Below are 18,572 nucleotides of genomic sequence, written 5' to 3' on the forward strand. Positions count from 1 at the left end.
ATTGATTTGCATTTTAATGAGGGAAATAAGTATTTGACCCCCTCTCAGTCAGAAATATTTCTGGCTCCCAGGTGTCTTTTATACAGGTAACGAGCTGAGATTAGGAGCACACTCTTAACGGGAGTGCTCCTAATCTCAGCTTGTTACCTGTATAAAAGACACCTGTCCACAGAAGCAATCAATCAGATTCCAAACTCTCCACTATGGCCAAGACCAAAGAGCTCTCCAAGGAAGTCAGGGACAGGATTGTAGACCTACACAAGGCTGGAATGGGCTACAAGACCATCGCCAAGCAGCTTGGTGAGAAGGTGATAACAGTTGGTGCGATTATTCGCAAATGGAAGAAACACAAAAGAACTGTCAATCTCCCTCGGCCTGGGGCTCCATGCAAGATCTCACCTCGTGGAGTTGCAATGATCATGAGAACGGTGAGTAATCAGCCCAGAACTACACGGGAGGATCTTGTCAATTATCTCAAGGCAGCTGGGACCATAGTCACCAAGAAGACAATTGGTAACACACTACGCCGTGAAGGACTGAAATCCTGCAGCGCCCGCAAGGTCCCCCTGCTCAAGAAAGCACATATACATACCCGTCTGAAGTTTGCCAATGAACAACTGAATGATTCAGAGGACAACTGGGTGAAAGTGTTGTGGTCAGATGAGACCAAAATGGAGCTCTTTGGCATCAACTCAACTCGCCGTGTTTGGAGGAGGAGGAATGCTGCCTATGACCCCAAGAAACCATCCCCACCGTCAAACATGGAGGTGGAAACATTATGCTTTGGGGGTGTTTTTCTGCTAAGGGGACAGGACAATTTCACCGCATCAAAGGGACGATGGACGGGGCCATGTACCGTCAAATCTTGGGTGAGAATCTCCTTCCCTCAGCCAGGGCATTGAAAATGGGTCGTGGATGGTTATTGCAGCATGACAATGACCCAAAACACACGGCCAAGGCAACAAAGGAGTGGCTCAAGAAGAAGCACAAGGTCCTGGAGTGGCCTAGCCAGTCTCCAGACCTTAATCCCATTGAAAATCTGTGGAGGGAGCTGAAGGTTCGAGTTGCCAAATGTCAGCCTTGAAACCGTAATGACTTGGAGAAGATCTGCAAAGAGGAGTGGGACAAAATCCCTCCTGAGATGTGTGCAAACCTGGTGGCCAACTACAAGAAACGTCTGACCTCATTGCCAACAAGGGTTTTGCCACCAAGTACTAAGTCATGTTTTGCAGAGGGGTCAAATACTTATTTCCCTCATTAAAAAGCTAATCAATTTATAACATTTTTGACATGCGTTTTTCTGGATTTTGTTGTTGTTATTCTGTCTCTCACTGTTCAAATAAACATACCATTAAAATTAGAGACTGATAATTTCTTTGTCAGTGGGCAAACGTACAAAATCAGCAGGGGATCAAATACTTTTTTCCCCTCACTGTATGTGGGAACTCCTTCAAGACTGTTGGAAAAGCATTCCGGGTGAAGCTAGTTGAGAGAATGCCAAGAATGTACAACACTGTCATTAAGGCAAAGGGTGGCTACTTTGAAGAATCTCAAATAGAAAATATATTATGCTTACACTTTTTTGGTTCCATTTGTGTTATTTCCTAGTTGTGATGTCCTCACTATTATTCTACAATGTAGAAAATCGTCAAAATAAAGAAAAACCCTAGAATGAATAAGTGTGTCCAAACTTTTGACTGGTACTGTAGACAAAAGTCGAGTTAACATGTTCCCTTATAGGAATGGAATACACACACACACACAAAAAAACTGTTCAGGCCCATCCATCTACATCAATCGAGCAAAAGGTGCATGAAACTATTTCCAATAAACGCTTTACAGAAGAGCCCAGAAGGAACTGTTCAAAAGGGGACAGCATGGTTAATGTGCCAAGACACGCATTACAATTACAAATGTACCAGAACATTTCACCACTCACTTCTCCATGTCAAATAGTTCTCTGCTGTTTATCAACCCAAAATCTAAAAGCAACAGATAAACCAGGATTCAACATTTGATCAAAATGAACTCGATGCATGTAGATGAAGGGGTATAGGCAACGAATATGTAACCAATTCACATGAGGCCAAAAGGGTCTGGGTGTTGGACTTAATGGCTGAATTGTCATTCTTTGCCTTTGAGACCATAGTACTCTACTTGGTACATGAAGTAGGTCAAGATTCAGAACAGTCCACTGTCAGCACTCTCATCTGCTGTTTCTTTGTTAGTTCACAGGAAGACACCAGGCTGTGGCGTAAAGCCTCTCAAAAACAGTAGCATGACAGAATGTCAGGGATGATCTGTAACACTCCTCATTCAAATCTTGCCTCCACATTTTTCAGAGCATGGAACAACCAGATCTCACAGAGCAGATTAAACATGAGTCGGAGATGGGGAATAATATTTTTACAGAGATAAAAAACAAAATGCTTGTTCTCTGCATTGCATTGCTATTTGGCAGATTTTGCTATTCCTGCAAAGAGTGTTTCAATAAGGAGAAAGAAATGGGGTTATAACAAGAACATAAGAGTTGGAAATTGGCAGGTGAAAATGTCCACACCTTTAATAAAACATTCACACTATATTCCCGACCAATTATCCTTTGACAACGTGAAGAACGAAAACAGAACCCCCTCCAAAAAAAAAGTCATATTTTGATTCATCCAGAAAAAGGCCAAAGGGGTATGTAATAAGAAACTACTTGGCTGGTGGAAACATCAGCCTACACTTCATACGCATTCACATTAAATTATGTACCAACCCCCTCAGAAGGAAATTACACCTTGGTACAAAAATAACCCCTCGACCACAAACACAGCATGAGTCTATATCATCAAATCACATAGGCCTACAGTATGTGTATTCTCTGAAACAACTAGAATTACAGGTAGGTAGGTTTCTTATTTCTCTGACAGATGGCTCTTTGACAGTGCAGTGAGGAAAACAGTATTAAGACCAATCAGAAGCTAATGATTATAGCACTCACGATGACCTTGGTAGTTAACTGGATGCTGTGTAGTCATTCTATGTGTCAAGAACATTTTCAGGAAATGACACGAGAGAAGAATGCTGTTCATTGACTACAGCTCAGCATTCAACACCACAGTACCGTCCAAGCTCTTCATTAAGCTTGAGGCCCTGGGTCTCGACCCCGCCCTGTGCAATTGGGTCCTGGACATTGACGGGACGCTCCCTGGGAAACAACACCTCCACTTCACTGATCCTCAACACTGGGGCCCCGCAAGGGTGCATGCTCAGCCCCCTCCTGTACTCACTGTTCACCCATGACTGCGTGGCCAATCATCAATTTTGCAGACGACACAACAGTAGTGGGCTTGATTACTAACAACAAGACAGCCTACAGGGAGGAGGTGGGGGCACTCGGAGTGTGGTGTCAGGAAAACAACCTCTCACTCAACGTCAAAACAAAAGAGATGATTGTGGACTTCAGGAAACAGCAGAGGGAGAACCCCCCTATCCACATCAACGGGACAGTAGTGGAGAAGGTGGAATGTTTTAAGTTCCTCGGCATACACATCACAGACAAACTGAAATGGTCCACCCACACAGACAGTGTGGTGAAGAAGACACAACAGTGCCTCTAACATCAGGAGGCTGAAGAAATGTAGCTTGTCACCTAAAACCCTGACAAACTTTTACAGATGCACAATTGAGAGCATCCTGTCGGCTGTATCACCGCCTGGTACGGCAACTGCACAGCCCTCAAAAACAAGGCTCTCCAGAAGGTGGTGTGGTCTACACAACGCATCACTGGGGGCAAACTACCTGCCCACCAGGACACCTACAGCACCCAATGTCACAGGAATGCCAAAAAGATTCTCAAGGACAACAACCACCCGAGCCACTGCCTTTCATCCCACTACCATCCAGAAGGTGAGGTCAGTACAGGTGCATCAAAGCTGGGACCGAGAGATAGAAGCTGTTTTTCAATCTCAAGGCCATCAGACTGTTAAACAGCAATCACTAACTCAGAGGCTGCTGCCTACATAGACTCGAAATCATTGTCCACTTTAATAAATGGATCACTAGTCACTTTAAATAATGCCACTTTAATAATGTTTACATATCTTACAGTATATACATATGAGATGAGTAATGTATCTTATACCATCTATTTCATCTTGTCTATGCCGCTCAGCCATCGCTCATCCATATGCGCATATTCTTATTCCACCTCTTTAGATTGGTGTGTATTAGGTAGTTGTTGTGGAATTGTTAGATTACTCGTTAGATATTACTGCACTGTCGGAACTGAAAGCACAAGCATTTCGCTACACTCGCATTAACATCTGCTAACCATGTGTATGTGACCAATAAAATTTGATTTGATAAATGGCCCATAATTGAGCTCAATCAGTATTACTTTCTAATAGGCTTTTACAAGGACGTCTTCTTACTCCAGATCTCCCCTGTCAAACTATGGTTGTTTTTACAAAGCAGCCAAATTCTGATCTTTTTTTTCACTAATTGGTCTTTTGACCTATCATATCAGCTCTGAAAAAATCTGATGTGAAGAGATCCGATGTGATGGGCCAAAAGACCAATTCGTGGAACAAATATCAAAATTGGGCTGTCTGTGTAAACACAGCTTAAGTTGACTATGGAGGTGTGGAAGTAAACCAGATCGTATAGTTTATGGCTTATAGTTATTGTCTCTGGTACACAATGGTCTGGCTGTACATCCAGGTGTTACGTAAGCAGGGCTACTGGGCTTTAAAATATTAAGGATGAGACAGGAAGAACATGTTTTCCAGTAATTAACTTTTCATTGGAGGGACGTGTTGTGAATGAGGACGAGGAGGGCTGGGCACTCCTGCATAACGTGTTTTCTGTTAGCAACAAACAAGATGAGGCGCAGAGAGCCTTCTCAGCCCTCTCACTCATTCGGAGATCACCCGAGGTGGTTACACAAACAAACCAGTATTCATTCACAAACCCCTTTGCATGCATGCACACAAACTATTTATATTTTTGCATGAACATACAAGGTGTACAACAGCAGAAAACGAACTGTATGAGTATGATGCTAATATTCCTAGTGTATCTGTAATACTGGAAAACATTCCACAATCACATCATTAACGTTTGCTACCTACTGTCGTTACTAAGCATTTAAGGGCTGGCGGCAGTTAATTCCTAGCTTTTTAGGCCAAAAAACCTTGGGCCTTTGTCTGACAAACAAAATACACTGTGCTGTAAATACATTTGATTCCCCCCCCAAAAAGCTGTCACCGATTTTCTTGTCCCCTTTTCTTCCCACAACTTTAGCTGACTTGTTTTACTGATTCTACTTCAGCCTGTTGAGTTATGCTGCCACCACGACTTGGACAAACACATCATCGCTGACTGGGAACACACACAAATTGGATTGGAAAAATACTGGGTCTTGACGTAGGTCCTCGTGGGATACGGTAAACCCTAGAGAGGCCAGTACAACTGTGTGCGGTAAGTTATGTGGACACTTGTCTGTTTGTGTACATCCAGGAACAGAGAACATTAAAGGGGGGGGGTTCGCCCAATGAGTGGCAACAGTGGCAGGTCTACGGTGGGAGCAGAGACAGGGATCTGTTTGGAGAAACTGGAGCCCTCTGCGACCTGCCAAGAATGCTGGGGTTCCCCTGAAATATAAACCCTCCCTCTGCTCTGGCCCAGGCAGACAGCATCTCTACTGGAAAAACACTGCATAGAGACACAGCGTTAGGACGATAACCTCTCTATGTGAACACTAGTGTAACCCGAAAAGAGGACCAGAGAGGCGAGCACAGGATAGACAGGGCTGGTGTCTTCACTTCCATGGGGGACAGACAAGGGGACATATACATGAGAGACAAGGGGACATGAGTGACACAAAAAAACACTTTATACACTATATACAAAAAATCCACCAGAACCGATGTCTTTCCAGATGTCTTCAACACCAGACTGCTTGAGTACACAGAGTGACCAGATACAGTTTGGCATGAACTGCCATACAAAGCCTATACAAGTTGTGTTTATTTCACTGGAGACTTGCAGAATCCATTTCTTTTTTGCTGAGGAATGCGGTTTAGTGACTCAGGAGTGAAAAGTGCTCTGTAGTGTAAAATGGTACTTAAACCAGCCAATTTACATTCATGCAAATGTATGGGTAATGGGTTTCTGCTAAGAGTAAAATAATGAGCAGTAAACAAAAAACATTCATCTAGTCTACACAACCTTCTGGAGAGTGAATATTGAGGAAAAAAATATTTTCTTTAAAGCGTGTGCAAGATTGATGATATGCAAGTCCAGCTAAATTGGATCCTTTCTCAGTCTTCCTCTTTTCAAAGTCTTGCTGAGATGAATTTGCTCCGGATGTGGTAAAAAGTAGCAACATTTCCTGCTCTAGACAGACTCCCCTCTGACACTTGGGTGAATATGAGCAGATAGATCCTGTGCACTTCAACTACTCATAAACTGCATAGAATGTTCTATGAAAAGGGATGATGTATGTAATAGGTACAGCGGACACTTCCCCATCCATCTCCATAGCATTTGTACTCAAAAAAGGTGGGACCTCTACTCAAAAGTGAGAGAGGGATTAAACAGCAAAACAGGCCCAAGTCTAAAATGCTAGAGATGCAAACACTCAAACTCACTCCATCTTCATTTCATTTACACTTGCAGACACACAGACTCGCTCACACACATTCACACTCCCTCTAAAATCCTAGACTTGTTTGTTTACAGCAGTAAGCAGCTGCTCCACAACCCCTTCCTGTGAGCATGGCCCATACACACACACACACACCTCCCTCCGGCCGTGACGTCCTGTTTTGATGCAGGACCCGGGTGGAAAACAGCGCTGCAGTCTAAACGGACCAGTGGTGTTTCTGTTAGTGGCTGTTAATGGGATGTCACAATCAGGCCAAGAACAAAGGCTGGGGATGGCTGAGCCCGGAGCCCAGGCTCACTCCCACATAGCTCTGGAGCAGGTCCAATACCATGCTGCCTTTTCTAACACCCTTTACCTATCTGACCACTGATCAGCTTGGCAGTAAAGTAGAACAAATATTTTTCTGAAAATAGCATGAACATCTATGATAAGTCTCTTGATACAACAATATTGCACCACATCTCTTAAGGAGCACAGCTCACGTGTAAGCATGGCTCTCTTCTCAGAGAATGGAGGGTGATTATTCTTCCTATACTAAAGCGTTCACTCCGTTTAGTCTCCCCCTATAGTACAGTATACAGTGCTTCAGAAAGTATTCATATACCCTAGACTTTTTCCACATTTTGTTGTGTTACAGCCTGAATTCAAAATCAATTAAATCCATGTTTTTCTTCTCACCCATCTACACACAATAACCCATGATGACAAAGTGAAAACATGTTTTTAGAAATGTGCTCAAAATGTATTGAAAACAGAATACAGAAATCTAACTTACAAAAGTATTCTCACCCCTTTGCTATGACACTCCAAATTGAGCTCGGGTGCATCCAGTTTCCCTTGATCATCCTTGATGTCACAACTTGATTGGCCAGGGAAATCCTTGATGAGAACCTGCTTCAGAGTGCAAATGACAGACTGGGGGCGAAGATTTATGTTCCAACAGGACAATGATCCCAAGCATACAGCCAAAGCAACGCTGGAATGGCTTCAGAACAAGAATGTGAAAGTCGAGCGGCCCCAGCCAAAGTCCAGACTTCAAATCACATTGAAAATCTGTGGATAGACAGGATGATTGCCGTTCACCACCGCTTCCCATCTAACTTAACAAAGCTTGAGAAAATCTGCAAGGAAAGATGGGTGAAAATCACCAAATCCAGATGTGCAAAGTTGATACAAACATACCCAAGATGACTCAAAGCTGTAAACGCCACCAAAAGGTGCTTCTACAAAGTATTGACTCAGGGGTGTGAATACTTATGTAAATTTGATATTTCTTCATTTAAATTGTCAATACATTACGCAAACATTTCTAAAAACCTGTTTTCACTTTGTCATTATGGGGTAATGCGTATAGATGGGTGACAATTCTAAAAAATATATATATATATTATTTAAGCTGTAACAAAATGTGGAGTAAGTCAAGGGGTATGAATACTTTCTGAAGGCACTGTATATACTATACACAGCATTAGGTACGGCTGAGCCTCTCCCTATTCTGTATTATGTTATCATAGGGTGGTGCACAATTGGCCCATCGTCGTCCGGGTTAGGGGAGGGTTTGGCCGGGATAGGCCATCATTGTAAAATAAGAATTTGTTCTTAACTGAGTTGCCGAGTTAAATAAAATTAATAAATTGTGTGCCTTCCTCTAGCCCAAGCCACAGATGGTGGGAGAGAAGGGGGAATGTGTGTGGAGGGGAATGGGATCACATATTAGATAATCTCATTGGATGAACTTCACAGCACTGTGATCTGGGAGTCTGCTTTTCCTTAGGCAACATCCATCCATGCTTATTATATCAGTTTGTCTCACACCTGCAAGCAAAAATGTTGACACTATACTCCAATGAATTTCTCAAGTCTTACTTCACTCACATAACAGTAAATGAAATGGGGCCTTATATAGTGAACACTTACTGACTCAACATACACTGACTGAAGTATTATGTTTACAGCTATTTACGGGATGTGCCGGTACGCACATTGCTGCAGCGTGACATCTGTTTTGGATGGGGTAAAACAATGGGCTGAGTGCTGTGTATTCCCTCTCCGGATAGGATGGCTGGACAGAGGGGGAGGGAGGGAACAGGAGAAAACAAAACCATGAGTTCAGACTATTAGCTGTCTCTAGTACGACTTAGAGCAGTGTTTCCCAACCCTGGTCCTCGGGTACCTCCAACAGTACACATTTTTATTGTAACCCTGGACAAGCACACCTGATTCAACTTGTCAACTAATCATCAATCCCCCAATGAGCTGAGTGAGGTGTATCCAGGGCTACAACAATGTGTACTGTTGGGGGTACTCGAGGACCAGGGTTGGGAAACACTGACCTAGAGGAGGTGGTCTATAGCATGTTTAAGGTATAGTGCCATCAGAAGAAAAAAAATCCAAAGTTTAATCCATTTTAAATTCAGGCTGTAACAACAAAATGTGGAAAAAGCCAAGGTCACTGTAGGTGGGTGATGCTGGCTGGTTTACACTGGTGAACACAGTTAACAGGTTTACTCAATTCAAGTGTGACTAAGCAACATGAGGTGAGTCTGAATCAGTCGTTATGAGAGAAGTATTCTGGCTAAATCAGAGCTAGTCCAGTAAAAATGCTCGCAAATTGTTTGATTTGATATAGAAGCTTGAAAATTGGCACCCTTGTATAATTTTTATGCTGAACAAAACCTGATATAGCACCATTTCAGCAAAGCCCCGGGGTCGACATGTAGCGTCCCCTACAGGTCAATGGTGTAAAAACAATTACTGTAATGACGTTTTGGGTAATGGCCTCCCGTGTTGGGTCCACAGGCACCAAAATAGCTTAAAATGTTTGCATTGGTTTGGGGAACACATTCAATCAACAGCAAAAACCTTATGGCCTGTGTTTTGTCCTAACAATGCCATCAGAAATCATAGTAAAATGTTGATGTTTTTGCCTTCAAACATTAAGACACGTTTCATGGGAACGTTGCAAGAACATTCATGTGTCCAGTTCTGTAGGTTAGGAGAATATTCCATCAACGTTACACTAAACATAGTTATAATGTTTTAAACACATTTAATGGCAAAGTGGGTGGGCGTATAGCCTGCCTGGTCTGCCCGGGGGTATAGTCGGACGGGGCTACAGTGACTCCCGACCCCTGCTATCTCAGCCTCCAGTAATTATGCTGCAATAGTTTGTGTCGGGGGCTAGGGTCAGTCTGTTATATCTGGAGTATTTCTCCTGTCTTATCTGTTGTCCTTTGTGAATTTAAGTATGCTCCCTCTAATATATTCTCTCTGAGGACCTGAGCCCTAGGACCATGCCTCATGACTACCTGGCCTGATGACTCCTTGCTGTCCCCAGTCCACCTGGTCGTGCTGCTGCTCCAGTTTCAACTGTTCTGCCTGCGGCTATGGAACCCTGACCTATTCACCAGACATGCTACCTTGTCCCGGACCTGCTGTTTTCGACTCTCTCTCTACCACACCTGCTGTCTAACTCTGAATGATTGGCTATGAAAAGCCAACTGACATTTACTCCTGAGGCACTGACCTGTTGCACCCTCTACAACCACTGTGATTATTATTATTTGACCCTGCTGGTCATCTATGAACGTTTGAACATCTTGGCTATGTACTATTATAATCTCCACCTGGCACAGCCAGAAGAGGACTGGCCACCCCTCAGAGCCTGGTTTCTTCCTAGGTTCCTGCTTTTCTAGGGAGTTTTTCATAGCCACCGTGCTTCTACATCTGCATTGCTTGCTGTTTGGGGTTTTAGGCTGGGTTTCTGTACAGCACTTTGTGACATCGGCTGATGTAAAAAGGGATTTATAAATAGATTTGATTGATTATGGGAACGTTGCAGTAATATTTCTGTGCATCAGTTGTCAGGATGTCTTCTGATGGTCCCAAAGAAACTCCCCAAAAAATGTAAAATATCATTACACATCACGCATTGTTACTGTTGCTAAGCCAATCAAGGTCCTGATTGGTGAATCACTGATCCATTCATAGCTCTGTCTGTTGGCAAGGTTATGGATACTCTCAAACATACACAGTGCCTTTAACATACATGATTACATTGTGCATTGTCATAATCAGTAGACTTCTATGTTTTCTGAAGTCTACTGATTACAATGATATAGAATATGATATTATTTCCTGTGTCACTTTTAAGAAATGTGATAGGAAACCTGCCCTGTACACGTCACTCTATGCAAAATCCCATAGGAATTGTCATGACTGTCCTGTGAGGATCACAATGAGTCAGATCAGCTTGGCAATGGCCAATAATAACCAGACTTTCTCTCACCCGCAGAGGGGAGGAGGGAACTGGTGTGAAGGTTGACACCTCCACTGGACAGAACTGGACACATGAATGTTCTTGCAACGTTCCCATGAAATGTGTCTAGAACATTAATATCTTAATGTTTGAAAGCAAAAACATCAAAATTTTACTGTGATCATCAAGGTAAAAACAAAGTACATATGGTTTTGGTCGTTGATGGAGAGTGTTCCTCAAACCAATTCAAACATTTCAAGCTATTTTGGGGCAAAGTAGACCCAATCGCGGGTAAATGCATTTTCACCATTGATCTATAGGAAGTCGCTACAGTCTGACACTCAGTGTTCGCTGAAATGGCACTATTTCAGGTTTTGTTCAGCGCTAAATATTATACAAGTCTGCCAATTTTCACACTTCTATTCTAAATCGAACAATATGGTATTTTTTGGGAGCTTGTCTACTGAACTAAGTAGTTGAAACGTATTCAGAAAATCTACACCAGAGCTCCTTGATGGATGACGATGACATTGATGTAATTGCAAGACAAATAAAAATACAACTCTGTTTGATAAGTACCTGTTAAAACATTCTCTGTTTGTACCCTGAATATTACAGTATGTTTGTTTATCTACTGCAGGTTTTCCCTTCAAACACACAGCTTTGTGGCAGAGCTAATTACCGCGGGATTAACGTGAGCAGATAAATTCCTTAGGGAGGAAAGTAATTAAGCAGAGGACTGTGGACAGTGGACACACACAGGGCAACTGGATGCTTCCTAGAACCATGAACTTGGCTCTTATGTCTCCGCAATTAGTTATATTTGAAACCTGAAAGGAGAGGGCATCAGAGTAAAGGAGAGGAAGAACGGCAACTGTCCTCCAGTGGAGAGAGAGAGAGGCAGCACTGATGAGCACAGCAGCACAGTGCTTCCTGTTGTTGCAGGCTAAAAACACAGTGACCTTCAGAATGTCATAACATATACACACACGTCCACACTTGCACGTTTCCTTTTGGTGCTCGCGTCCGTCCACTTCTCTGATTCCCCCACCTCCAACCTCTCCCCTCCCCTTCCACTGGACTCTCGACCCTCCTCAGACTCAACACATCTCGGTCTCTCTCAACTCCCCTCTTGTCACTTCCTCCCCCTTTCCATTTGGACAGCCCTTGACAGCAGGGCTCTGAGCGGATCTCCTCTCTGCCAGCTACTGTCACTTTAGTGGGAATGTGTGGCAAGGGAGCACTCGGAACACAAAACGTGCCATCTCCTTTCAGCTTTTAGAGTGCCCCACTTTAAACAGGCTGGCCACAAGACCATATCGACCAGTCTTGCCTCTCTGCCACCCAAAGCCATACGTTTCAGGAGAAAGTTCTGGTCTGCTCTCTCGTCTAAGTACTATGATGTTGTTTCTCCCAGTTTAAGATATAGATTTTTGTGATGTGAAATGGTTTGTACAATAGTTTGTGGCAGTGATTTAATTTCTTCAGTAACACACTGATGTTTTCCAATGCCAAGAGACCACACGTCATGTGTGCACACGTGTGCTTGGTTTCACTATTCTTGTGGTGACCAAAGTCCTCACAAGGATAGTAAAACAAGGAAAATTGTACTACTTTATTGTTAAGAATCTTTAGGGGTGATAATAATTTTGCCCCCTACCTTTGAAAAAAAAAAAGTATTACTTGTTAAATCAAATCTCTTTCTCTGACCAATTATATTAGGATAAAATATAATTTCCCAATTTTTTGAAGCATACAATATAGCTCACTATTTGAATTATTTACTTTATACAGTCATTATTTCTCATCTTTCTCAAGGATGTCAATCATTTCAGACCACACTATACATAATGTCTTTGTGTTGTGTGGGATATTTGTGGGCACATATTTTCACCGGTCCCCCCAGAAAAGGTATTTTAGGCTTAGAGGTTAGGTTTATGGGTTAGGGTTACACTTAGGGATTTTGAATGGGAATCAATTGTTTGGTTCCAACAAGGATAGTAAAACAAAAAGGTATGCGTGTGTGTGTTTGTGTGTTGAATACCTGTATACCGGCTGAATCTCTCAGGCAATGCCGATCACAGCTCCAGAAGGGAAGCGATCAAACTCCAGAAACAGCTCCCTGATGTTGCTCCTGTACTTCAGATCTGAAACAAAGAGTTCAATACATTTTTACTCAGAAATTCAAACGTATTGCTAGCACCCCTTGAGTAGCAGATTACTTTGACTATACATCATATCAGCCAAAATTATCAGCTATGAAATTATTCTGATTATTGTCTGATACCAATATGTTTTTAGCCATCATCTGATACCGATATAAAAGGCTGATATCATGCATCTCTAATCATAGCTCTGATATCATGCATCTCTAATCATAGCCCTGTTTCTGGGTAGCTACCACCGGTCAATAGCCAGCAGGGATAGGAATTGCCAGGGACCTCATGATACGATATTACCACCATACTTAGGTGCCGATACGATATGTATTGCAATTTGATGTTCCAAACATATTGCTCATCATATGTCTGCTGCAGAGGGACAAGAGAGAGCCATGAGAAGACGAGTTTTGAACAGTCATGGAAATAAAAGTCCTGAAAACAAAATGTTCTCTTTGTTTAATAAGCATGTGTAGAACAAGCTATTTAGGAAACATACTGGAGTTTGTGCAGGTAGAGCCAGCTAGCCCAAAAATAATATTGTGATAGTCAAAACAATAATCTCGATATGTAACTGTATCGATTTTCCCCCCATCACTAATAGCCAGGAAGCAGCACTCTGTGTACACAGTCACCCAAGTTACCAGGAAATACAGACTCCTCTGTTCATTGTTTCACCTTCCTGTGTTTTGCTGGTTGGCATGGCAGTGAAAAGTAAGGACATTCTTAGGGTGCTGGACTGCTGTGCAATGGACAAAATACTGTGCCAATCTGGATTTACAGAGTGGTGTCAATCTGAAAACCATGCATTGGGTCTTGAACTGCTAAAATGTTACAGCGACTCTAAAGATGTCACTCACAATTGTGTATACTGTACCATACAGTTAACGAGTGTTATAGTAAAATAGTAACCTTAAAGTGCAAAAAAAAAAAGTATCTAGATACTCGATGGGCCTCCAAAAAAGTCCTTTGGAAGTCCAAAAAACAGATCTAGACCACGTACGCAGATGGTCCAAAAAGCAAATCTAGTAGTCTAAGAAAGCGATCTTGGTATGACCCCTGTAGTTCAAGAAAGTTATTTGTGGTTCCAAGAACTGAATTGCTAACCAACCTCCAATAAGGACATTCAGGTACAAGAAGAAGTAAGTCCCAAATCTAGATGGGTGATTTGATGGGAACACCACATGATCTATTGGTGCGAGCAGTGGTGTAGTTCAATTTGTTTAGGTGAGGGAGTGCAAAAACTAAATACCGACAGATGTAGCAAATTGAATAGGCCATCATTATAGAATATGCATAAAAAGGCATACTCCAATTGCAACATCTGGTATATTGGACTGAAATGTGTATATGGGAAAGTATTCAGACCCCTTGACTTTTTCCACTTTGTTACATTATAGGCTTATTCTAAAATGGATTAAACATATTTTTGTTCCGCAATAATCTACACAGAAATACCTTATTTACATAAATATTCAGACCCGTTGCTATGAGACACGAAATTGAGCTCAGGTGCATCCTGTTTCCATTGATCATCCTTGAGATGTCTTTACAACTTGATTGGAGTCCACCTGTGGTAAATTCAATTGATTGGACATGATTTGGAAAGGCACACACCTGTATATATACACAGTTGAAGTCGGAAGTTTACATACACTTAGGTTGGAGTCATTAAAACTCGTTTTTCAACCACTCCACAAATTTCTTGCTAGCAAATTATAGTTTTGGCAAGTCGGTTATGACATCTACTTTGTGCATGACACAAGTAATTTTTCCAAAAATTGTTTACAGACTGATTATTTCACTTCTAATTCACTGCATCACAATTCCAGTGGGTCAGAAGTTTATATAAGCTAAGTTGACTGCCTTTACACAGCTTTGAAAATTCCAGAAAATTATGTCATGGCTTATTCTAAAATGGATTAAACAAATTTTTGGCTTTAGAAGCTTCTGATAGGCTAATTGACATCATTTGAGTCAATAGGAGGTGTACCTGTGGATGTATTTCAAGGCCTATCTTCAAACTCAGTGACTCTTTGCTTGACATCATGGGAAAATCAAAAGAAATCAGCCAAGACATCAGAAGAAAAAACAATTGTGGACCTCCACAAGTCTGGTTCATACTTGGGAGCAATTTCCAAACACCTGTACAAACAATAGTACGCAAGTATAAACACCATGGGACCACGCAGCCGTCATGGCGCTCAGGAAGGAGACGCGTTCTGTCTCCTAGAGATGAACGTACTTTGGTGCGAAAAGTGCAAATCAATCCCAGAACAACAGCAAAGGACCTTGTGAAGATGCTGGAGGAAACAGGTACAAAGTATCTATATCCACATAACCTGAAAGGCCGCTCAGCAAGGAAGAAGCCACTGCTCCAAAACCGCCATAAAAAAGCCAGTCTACGGTTTGCAACTGCACATGGGGACAAAGATCGTACTTTTTGGAGAAATGTCCTCTGGTCTGATGAAACAAAAATAGAACTGTTTGGCCATAATGACCATCGTTATGTTTGGAGGAAAAGGGGGAGGTTTGCAAGCCGAAGAACACCATCCCAACCATGAAGCACGGGGGTGGCAGCATCATGTTGTGGGGGTGCTTTGCTGCAGGAGGGACTGGTGCACTTCACAAAATAGATGGCATCATGAGGTAGGAAAATTATGTGGATATATTGAAGCAACATCTCAAGACATCAGTCAGGAAGTTAAAGCTTGGTGGCAAATGCGTCTTCCAAATGGACAATGACCCCCAAGCATACTTCCAAAGTTGTGGCAAAATGGCTTAAGGACAAAGTCAAGGTATTTGAGTGGCCATCACAAAGCCCTGACCTGAATCCTATAGAATATTTGTGGGCAGAACTGAAAAAGCGTGTGCGAGCAAGGAGGCCTACAACCCTGACTCAGTTACACCAGCTCTGTCAGGAGGAATGGGCCAAAATTCCCCCAAATTATTGCGGGAAGCTTGTGGAAGGCTACCCTAAACGTTTGACCCAAGTTAAACAATTTTAAGGCAATGATACCAAATACTAATTCAGTATGTAAACTTCTGACCCACTGGGAATTTGATGAAGGAAAAACAAGCTGAAATAAAATCATTCTCTACTATTATTCTGCCATTTCACATTCTTAAAATATAGTGGTGATCTTAACTGACCTAAGACAGGGAATTGTTACTAGGACTAAATGTCAGGAATTGTGAAAAACTGAGTTTAAATGTATTTGGCTAAGGTGTATGTAAACCTCCGACTTCAACTGTATATGACATACAAATGGTATAGAGAGAAATAGTAGACGCGTCATAATTTCTGTAATAACTACAAACTACAAATAACTACAAAATAGCCTGCAAACTTCTTAATGCCTAGGTTTACCTCCACTGTACTCACATCCTTGTCTGTACATTTATGCCTTGAATCCATTCTTCCACGACCAGAAATCTGCTCTTTTTACTCTGTTCCAAAACGCACTAGACGACCAGTTCTTATAGCATTTAGCCATACCGTTATCCTACTCCTCCTCTGGTGATGTAGAGGTTAACTTTTACTTGGTACTCATCCCGGATCCGGGAGCACCCCCCACAGTAAAAAAGCTGACTAGCATAGCGTCACAAGTAAATACTAGCATCTAAATATCATTAAATCACAAGTCCAAGACACCAGATGAAAGATACACTTCTTGTGAATCCAGCCATCATTTCTGATTTTTTTAAATGTTTTACAGGGAAGACACAATATGTAAATCTTTTTTTTAGAAAAATGTGCATTTTTCAGGTATAAATCACAGTTCTACATTGCAGCTGCAATCTGAAATAGCGTTGGAAGCAGCCGGAATAATTACAGAGACCGACGTCAATTACCAAAATACTCATCCTAAAACATTTCTGAAAAATACACAGCCTACAGCAATTGAAAGACACAGATCTTGTGAATCCAGACAATATTTCAGATTTTCTAAGTGTTTTACAGCGAAAACACAATATATCGTTATATTAGCATACCACATGAGCTAACATCACCCCAGGATTGAATCAAGGCAAAAGGGGCGATAACGTTATCGCCACCAAAATATATAAATTTTTTCACTAACCTTCTCAGAATTCTTCAGATGACAGTCCTGTAACATCATATTACACAATGCATATAGAGTTTGTTCGAAAATGTGCATATTTAGCATCACAAATCGTGGTTATGCAATGTAATCTGTCAAAACATGGCATGCATTCTGGCCGGCGCCATCTTGGAAAGGCACCTATGTTTACGATTATTTATCGATTAGATTGACTAAAAAAATACAGGTTGGACAGCTAATGAAAGATGCATTGGTTATTAATGCAACCGCTGATTTAGATTTTTAAAATTTACGTTACTAGACATACATTGTGAGTTACAGCCAGACTAGTGCCGCAAAAAATGGCCGACAACTGCGTTTACATTTTTCCACATAAATACGGAATAAAATCATAAATAACTCTTACTTTTGGACGAGCTTCCATCAGTATCTTGGGCAATGTGTCCTTTGTCCAAAATAATCGTTGCTTTGTTGTAAAACGACCTCTTCAACTTCGGAACTAGCAGCTAACGATAGCTACACGGCACACACATGTCCAAATCATCAAACGCAATACTAAGGAAATTCCGAAAAATAGCAATATACTCGCATAAACTGATATAAATCGGTTTCAAATAACTTCGTTATGATGTTTCTAACACCTATATCGAATTAAATCACAGACGGATAGATCTTTGGTCAATAACGCGAGCTTTTGAGCATGCCATTCTGATGTCCTCCCTTGCGTCCTGGCGAGCGTCCAAAAGAAGGGACATCTCACTCCATTGCCTTTTATAAACTCTGAGAAACACGTAGAGACGCCATTCCACTTCTCATTGGTTACTGACATCCAGGGGAAGGCGGGTGCAGTTCATTTCGATCCATAGGGCACACACAGAGCTTAAAACTGATCCGAGATCAGAGACTATTTTTCAGAGCTTCGCATGTCCTGTCATGATTTTTGCTGTAGAAAGAGTTCTGGTTCACCCACAGACATAATTCAAACGGTTTTAGAAACTAGAGATTGTTTTCTATCCAGTAGTAATAATAATATGCATATTGTACGAGCAAGAATTGAGTACGAGGCAGTTTAATTTGGAAATGTAAAAAAAGAAAGTGCTAACAGCTCCCCCTATTGACAAAAGGTTAACCAAGGCCCTGCAGCCCCCAGTACCATGCTGATTCCCCAGGCGCTCTCATTTGTTGACTTCTGTAACCATAAAAGCCTTGGTTTCATGCATGTTAATAATCAGAAGCCTCCTCCCTAAATGTTTTTGTTTTATTCACTGCTTTAGCACACTCCGCCAACGCTGATGTCCTAGCCATGTCTAAATCCTGGCCACCAAAAATTCTGAAATTTCCATCCAACTACAACATTTTCCGACAAGATTGAACTGCCAAAGGGGGCAGAGTTGCAATCGACTGCAGAGATAGCCTGCAGACATCTGTCATAC

At 41.8% G+C, this 18,572-nt stretch overlaps 1 pseudogene; it reads right to left on the reverse strand.

Annotated features, from left to right (window-relative positions):
• LOC139540888 (xyloside xylosyltransferase 1-like) overlaps positions 1 to 18,572 on the reverse strand; it is a 59,525-nt pseudogene that overhangs the window by 11,351 nt on the left and 29,602 nt on the right.

Source organism: Salvelinus alpinus, chromosome 16 (assembly GCF_045679555.1).
Source record: "Salvelinus alpinus chromosome 16, SLU_Salpinus.1, whole genome shotgun sequence".
Classification (NCBI taxonomy): domain Eukaryota; kingdom Metazoa; phylum Chordata; class Actinopteri; order Salmoniformes; family Salmonidae; genus Salvelinus; species Salvelinus alpinus.